This window comes from Macrobrachium nipponense, chromosome 22, assembly GCF_015104395.2.
Source record: "Macrobrachium nipponense isolate FS-2020 chromosome 22, ASM1510439v2, whole genome shotgun sequence".
Lineage (NCBI taxonomy): Eukaryota > Metazoa > Arthropoda > Malacostraca > Decapoda > Palaemonidae > Macrobrachium > Macrobrachium nipponense.
Window position 1 is genome coordinate 44,417,560 of NC_087213.1, and position 7,545 is coordinate 44,425,104.

Consider the following 7,545-nt stretch of genomic DNA (forward strand, 5'->3'; position numbering starts at 1 on the left):
TCCATTTTTCTTATTGAAGCGATTTTTGTGCAGTTGTCCATTTTTCTTATTGAAGTGATTTGTATGCATTTGTCCATTTTTTCTTGTTGAAGTGTTTGTGTGTGTTTTTTTATTATTGCTTTTTGCAATTTTGGTATTTTCCACATTTTTCTGTTTTCATTTACATTCACAATGTGATTGATTTAAGTGTTCTCATTAATTAATCGTTGCACATTTAATTGAATTTAACACTTGTGAATTGATTTGCATTTACTTAGAATTCTATTCACGTTTTAGTGTTCTTTAACACTTGTGAACTAATTTCTAAATTTTAGGTATTACCTAACACTTTTGAATTTCGATTGATTTAATTAATTTTCTTGACTTTTGTGACAAGTTACTTTTGATTAAATTTTACTTAATAATCAATTCAAGAATTAATTAAACTGTGTTGTTTTCAAGTAGCAGTATATTTCCCTGAGATTGTGAATTTCACTTATAAATTTTGAATTTAATAATAAATTTTCTTTTTCAGCAGTATATTTAATTTTGTTTAGGTAGGAACATAGAGTGGTAATTGAGCAGTTTTCCTTCAATTTAATCGAAGTGAGTTAGAACCAGGGGATTGCTTAGACTTTTGAAATCAGGGAAATACTTACTTTTAAAGTTGTCGATGAAGTGATGCCTTTAATTAATTTAATTACATATAATATTACCTCACACCTGTTTTAATGAACTTAGTCTGATTTTCTACAATACTGGTAAGTTGTTTAAGGGATCACTGTTGCCTTTAGAGTATTCAGTCATATTTTACCTGTGATGAAGGTTGAGGTGTCTGGCTGTTGTGTGGTAATGTTTTATGATTGGTAAGTGTAGTAACCAGATAATTGGCACTCCGTCACAATATATATATATATATAATATTATATATATATATATATATAACATATATATATACTATATATATATATATATAATATATAGTATATATATATACTATATATATATATATATATATATATATATATATATATATATACATATATATGTATATATATATATATATACATATATATACATAATATATATATATCATATATATATATATATACATATATATATATTACACTATATATATATACATATATACATATATATATACATACATATTATATATACATATATATATATACATATATATATATATACATATATATATACATATATATATATATATATATATATATACCATATATATATATATATTATATATATATATATATATATATATATATATATATATACAAATATATATGTATATATATATATACATACTATATATATATATATATATATATATATATATATATATATATATATATATATATATATATACAATATATATGTATATACCTATATATACATATATATATATATATATATATATATATATATATATATACACAATATATATATATATATATATATATATATATATATATATATATATATATATACATATATATATATATATATATATATATATATATATATATATATATATATATATATATATTATATATATATTATCTGTTACTACACTTACCAATCATAAAACATTACCTCACAACAGCCAGACACCTGAACCTTCATCACAGGTAAAATAGGACTGAATACTCATTGGTGTGACTAATTTAGTTTTTAACTTGTTACTACTTACCTATTGAACAAAAACTGCTGAGAATTTCTTGAACGTTTTTATTAATATTTTGATAGGTGCAAATGAATTCCGAGTTGTTGCACAGTCTAAATCATTGAGAGAGTAACTTTTTTACTTTATTTCAGATTAAACTTAGTTGCCTGCATTAAAGAATGGTATGGCAGGAACCTACATGTTGATGCACTATAAGGACCCCATTGCTTGGAAGAAACACTTCTACTCTGTACGAAGAGTTAAACACTTGATCTCTACCCTATAGGAAAGACATGTTCTTGCATCGAGATTTTGAGTGCAGGGATGGTTCAAAAATTTGCAATAATGGTGTGGAAATGTTTCACAGCGGGGCCTTCCATGTCTCTAGCTGTCAGTTAATTTGTTAGTAAAGTTAGTATTTCACAGGCAGTGCTACAGTTATATTACTAGCTTATGGATTTTGCTTCTCCAACAATCCATGATATTTTGAGGGTTGATACTGTTCTTTTTCAATCATACTGCATTACAGTACATGAAGATCTCCATCAGTCGTCCCATCTCAAAATGTTCAATTAGATAACTTACAAATGCATTCAGTACCTAAGTAAATTGATAAAAATTTTGATGTCTGATAGTGGAATTGGGTGTGTAGAGTAGGCTTCCATATACACTGCAAAGTTGTCAGCTATAGTTAAAGCTTTAAGAATTATTCATAACTCGAATAAGAAAAAGTTTGTAATACATAGTGACTCAAGAAGTGCATTAGATTCCTTTAAGCAGATGTATACAATTCATCCTCTGGTACAAAAAGCCCAGGAGTGGCTCTTTTGGGTTTCGTGTCGCAGGAAATCGGTATGTTTCTACTGGATCCCAGCTCATGTCGGAATTCGCGGGAATGAGGAGGCAGACAGATATGCAAAGGAAGCTTCTGTGAGTAATTTGTATCAGGTAACCAAATTGCCACATGTTGATATGAAGAGACCCATCAAGTCGTACATCTTGAGGAAGTGGCAAGAGAGATGGTCCTCCCCTCTCTTAGCCAACAATAAAAAATATAAGAAGATGAGGAAAGGCATAGAAAAATGGCCCCCCTCTTTTCAAAAAGAGAGAACAGAAATTGTTTTGGGGCGACTTCGTATCGGTCACACTCGGATACCCCATAAGGTTATTTTAGAAGGTGGCAGTGCACCAGTGTGTGTTAGGTGTGATGTTACCTTATCAGTGGAGCACATCTTGGTGCATTGTGTATATTATAGAGAACAGAGGCAGAGATTCCACCTTGATGGAAAATTTCTTGCCGATATTCTAGATGACAGAGCAGATATTCCTACACTAGTGAGATTTTTAAAATGTATTAAGATTTTTTATGAAATTTAAGTAGCATGGTAAATTATAACTTATTGATTTTATTCTATATTTATTTCTTTTTTTCATAGTCATCATTTTAAGTGCCTAATTATTATTCAAAAATTTTGTTTTTAATTAAGGTGTAAGTGGTATTGAATGAATGTATGCATGTCAGATAATTTTTAAATTGTAATTTCAACTATGGGATTTTTTAAGTGAGGTGGAAGTGGTTTTGAATGAGAGTGAATGTCTTTGTTTTAGCTACTATGCAACATAAGATGGTCTTAGTCTTGGTTCTTGTGTGCCATTCGATATTTTTAATTGGTTTAAATTGATCGTTTGTATTAGAGATTTTTATTGATTCACGTATTCATTCATTAATGTGAGCTGATGTTTTGGAACTTTGTTGTAGGTAATTTTATTGGTTAGTAAGGTCCAAGTGTATTCTAAATGCTGTTTATTTACTTCTGACGTTTTAATTTGTCTAGTCGCTTGTGTTTAAAAGAAAAGAAATTATAATGTGTACAAGGGCGTTGTCTTGGTCAATTTCCACGCTCTCTTCTCAAAGATTCATATTTGGGAATTTGTTACAAAGAACTAAGCGAGTTGGTTGTCCAAGTTTAAGGTGAATGAGTAATTAAGTCCAATCTGGCTCTCTGCTGGAGTGGGGGAAGTGGCACAAGTTAGTCAGGGCACTAGTAGTCTTGCACGTCTCATCTCGTTTGCCAGTGGGAGAGAGAACGGGTTCTGCACACGGTAAGGGGTAACCGGTCGAAATGAACAGGTGGTTTTAACAGAGTTGAAAAAGTGGAGATTATTTCACGACCTTTTTGACTCTTTGCGGAGGCCACAGGCCTTTGCAGGTGCTAGAGGAGGGAGGGGGCTATTTGGGGAGAATACCCTGTCATATGAACGTTGACCTTGGGAAAAATACCTGCAGCTATTGGGCCTGATGTTTTTTAGCCATACTTTGCTTTTATGTAACGTGAATTAATATAAAAGAAAATACTGTTGTATTTCATTATATTTGATACAAATATGGTTACTTATGCAATAAGACTGCACACATTGTGATAGTAGTTATACACTCTCTCAGTCATAGTCACCTCAGCCATATTAACATAACGACTTGAACCATAAATACTATGAAGAAAAATCACGTTCCTTAAAAAAAGATGCAGTAAGACCCGTTTCTTGTGTTTAAATCTTGGTATATTGTTATAATACGCTATAAAAAAAATCTTCGGCTTGACGAAAACTGCTGCCTTCCTCATCAGAGAGAATGAAACATTCAGAATTTCTATATGGACGAGTTCCTTATGTTAGGTTTTTGTTTGATCTTCTGACTGCTTGACCAAACAGTCAGATCAAGCAGGAACCTGATAGGAACGATCCGTCCATGCGTAAATTCTGATCTAGTTTCATTCCGTCTGATGATGAGGACAGTAGTCCTCAAATAGTCAAAGGATTTCGAGTGTTACACGTTATACCAAGGTTTACCCAAGAAAAGGTTCTTATGATATCCCCTGCTTTAACAACATTAATATGTATGATGTAAGGCAAACTTTGTAGATCTCTAACTAAACGATAGGAGGACAACTGCTACACAATCAACGCTTAACTTCTCTCTATTTCCGAGCTTTTTCAAGAAAGATCACCACCGAGATCCTTCATAACTACAAATAGAATTCACTGTTTCGACGTGAGGTCTGCCCCACTTAAGCTTGACGGGGTGAACGAGAAATTTAACATTTTCTACCGATGATCTTCCGAAGACTAAAATATATCGTGGTCGAAATTATTAGGAAAAGAGAGGTGAAATTTTCTCTGTATGCCAGGTTACAGTCAAGTAACCATCGCCAATGTTGGTCGGTACAGTTACATATTTCATAACAGAACTGTTAAGGAAGATAAGATTTCGTGAGGTTTAAAACTAATGCCAAAACTATTTAAGCCCCTTCCACGGTAGGTAGACACTGTTACCAATTTTGTGAGTGGATGGCGATCACGAGTGTGGTCCAAGTCAAAGGTTCGCCAGCCTGTGACTACTGCCTCCCTTGTATTGTTTGTTCTGGTAACACTTGAAAAATCGTAAAAGGGCACCATTTTCTTTGTGGAAATTCTCGATAAAGTACATAATTTTCTTTGTGAAAATTTTAGATAAAAGGACATCCTTTTCTTTGTGAAAATTCCCGACAAAAAGACATCCTTTTCTTTGTGAAAATTCTCGATAAAGGACATCATTTTTGTGTGTGAAAATTCTCGATAAAAGGATATCTTTTTTTTTGTGAAAATTTCTATAAAAAGTCATACTTCTCTGTCAAAATTTCGATAAAAGGGCACCCTTTTCTTAGTGAAAATTCTCGATAAAAGGACAAGATACGATCAAAATCGGGCGTGATAATAAATGTCCCTACTATCTCAACATCTCTACAGCAGTTTAGTCATTCTACGGCTTGTGGATAGTTGAACACGTTCCATTAAAATAATTGGCATAATGATGATTCTAATTTAAACAGTTTGCGCAAAACATACAAGTTTATGCCATATTGTACGTGTGACTGTATTAATGAATTGCAAGATCTTATAGCGAATAAAAAGATAAATTAATTTACGGTAGTCACTGTGCTATATTAGATGACAGGTGAAAACTACTAAAGCAAGAATGAACCCAAAATAGTCTGAATTTTATTGAAAATACAGAATATGCAGGGGATGATGAACTTCAAAAGACAATTTGAATTAGCTTTTAAGTATCCAGGAGCATTGACACTTGCCAAAACAGGTTTCCGTCAGATAAGGAACTGGTATTCTAGTTTCTAAAAGTGCTTGAATCTTTCACAAAGCCTAACACTGTAACCTGCTTACGGCTTATGTAATTAAGATTCCATCTAAGATATGAAAAGAATTATGTTAAAGAGCTTTGCTATTCGTAGAAACACTTACGTAAAGCTTTTCTTCTTCATCATTTAAGGGCTTCATTTTCACATGCGTAAATTACAGCTATGACAACATCCATCCTAGAAACGACGGGACCATACTAAGTTACAGGGCAATAAAAGTATTAAAAACGAGCATTGTTCAATAGTCAGTTACGGCAAGTCATGAAACAGACCTCAGTCAAAATTTAACTAAGTTAGATGAAGTTATGATCAAAGAAATTAATCTTACAATTCCCAAGGTGAACGAAAAGTTATATAACTCTACTGATGTTTAATACAGTTTGAAGCAATACACATGCCAACAGATACTAAGAATCAGATGATAATTGTTTCAAAAGGAAAGCCTTCGAGGTATAGCAACTAGTTTATAACGTTAAGTTATACATTAATAACACGAGCTAGATGGTATAAAAAATGCCCGATACATGCGGTTATGTCTATCTTTAGCAACTTAACCTGTCAGTCACACGTAAATGTAAACTTGCTTAAAAGTAGCATACATTTTGGCAAAAACTGAAACCAGTTTTGAAATAATTTACCGGATATTTTGAGGAAACAACTTTGGTTTAAGTGCTAACAATTAACAAAGTTATGGAAGTGAAGTACATTAACATATGATCAACAATAATGCTCTTCTTGCGACCTGATCAGTGTTTATGTCTCTCACAGAGAGACATGGAACAGATCACCTGAAGTGATTCTCAATCTCATAATGATTATGATACTTCATTGCCAAACAAATATTTAAGCGATTACCAAAGATACTATTTGGAGTACACACTATAGTGTCTTAGGTGATTACTTTGACGAATTAGGAATACACTCATACTGGAGGTAACTCGTGGAAAACAAGAGGTCAAGTTTATTTTTCTCACAGTTGCTTAGAGTTCTCTTAAAGTCTCTGATGTATTAGTCTCCGCTATGTTTCAAACCGAGCTATACATGAAAAAAATAAAAGCAGAATTATCAAAATTAATATTACAGAAGTTGTGACTTATTTAAAAAAAAGTGCTTTGTTTATAGGTAAAAAGTTCCTTGAACTTCTGCCTGTTCAAAAGCTTTGACACTTAAGTTTCGTTGAATTTAACTCCGTCTTCATCAAATTTCAACATACTTATAAGTTTATAGAATTTAATTTTCACCGAGTATAAATCTACATTCTTAATTTTAACAAAGTCTGAAGATGGACTAATGCCCAAAATATTGCACAATAGAGTCAAAGTTAATGTTGAGGTTTGTTTTGGTTCTAATGTTTCCCATCCCACTTAGAATTCCGTCTTTTGAATGTTCTATACAACTATTATCTGTCGTCGATATGGACAACTACTACTACCCAAGTAAGGACATGGGAAAGAACCTGACGTTCAGTGGGAAGGAATTCCAGTTCTCTCTAAAGAGATGCCAGTACGGGTGTCCCCAAAAATTTGTCCAGGTCAATAAAACTATCCAAAAGAGCTACAGAGAAGTAAGTTTTACAAGTGATTGCTTTAATACTTTTCTCGTTGCAGATTTGTTTGTAATTACCAAATAAGCAAAAACTAACAACTTCTATACTGCCTATGGGAAAGCAAAAGGCTTTTAAAT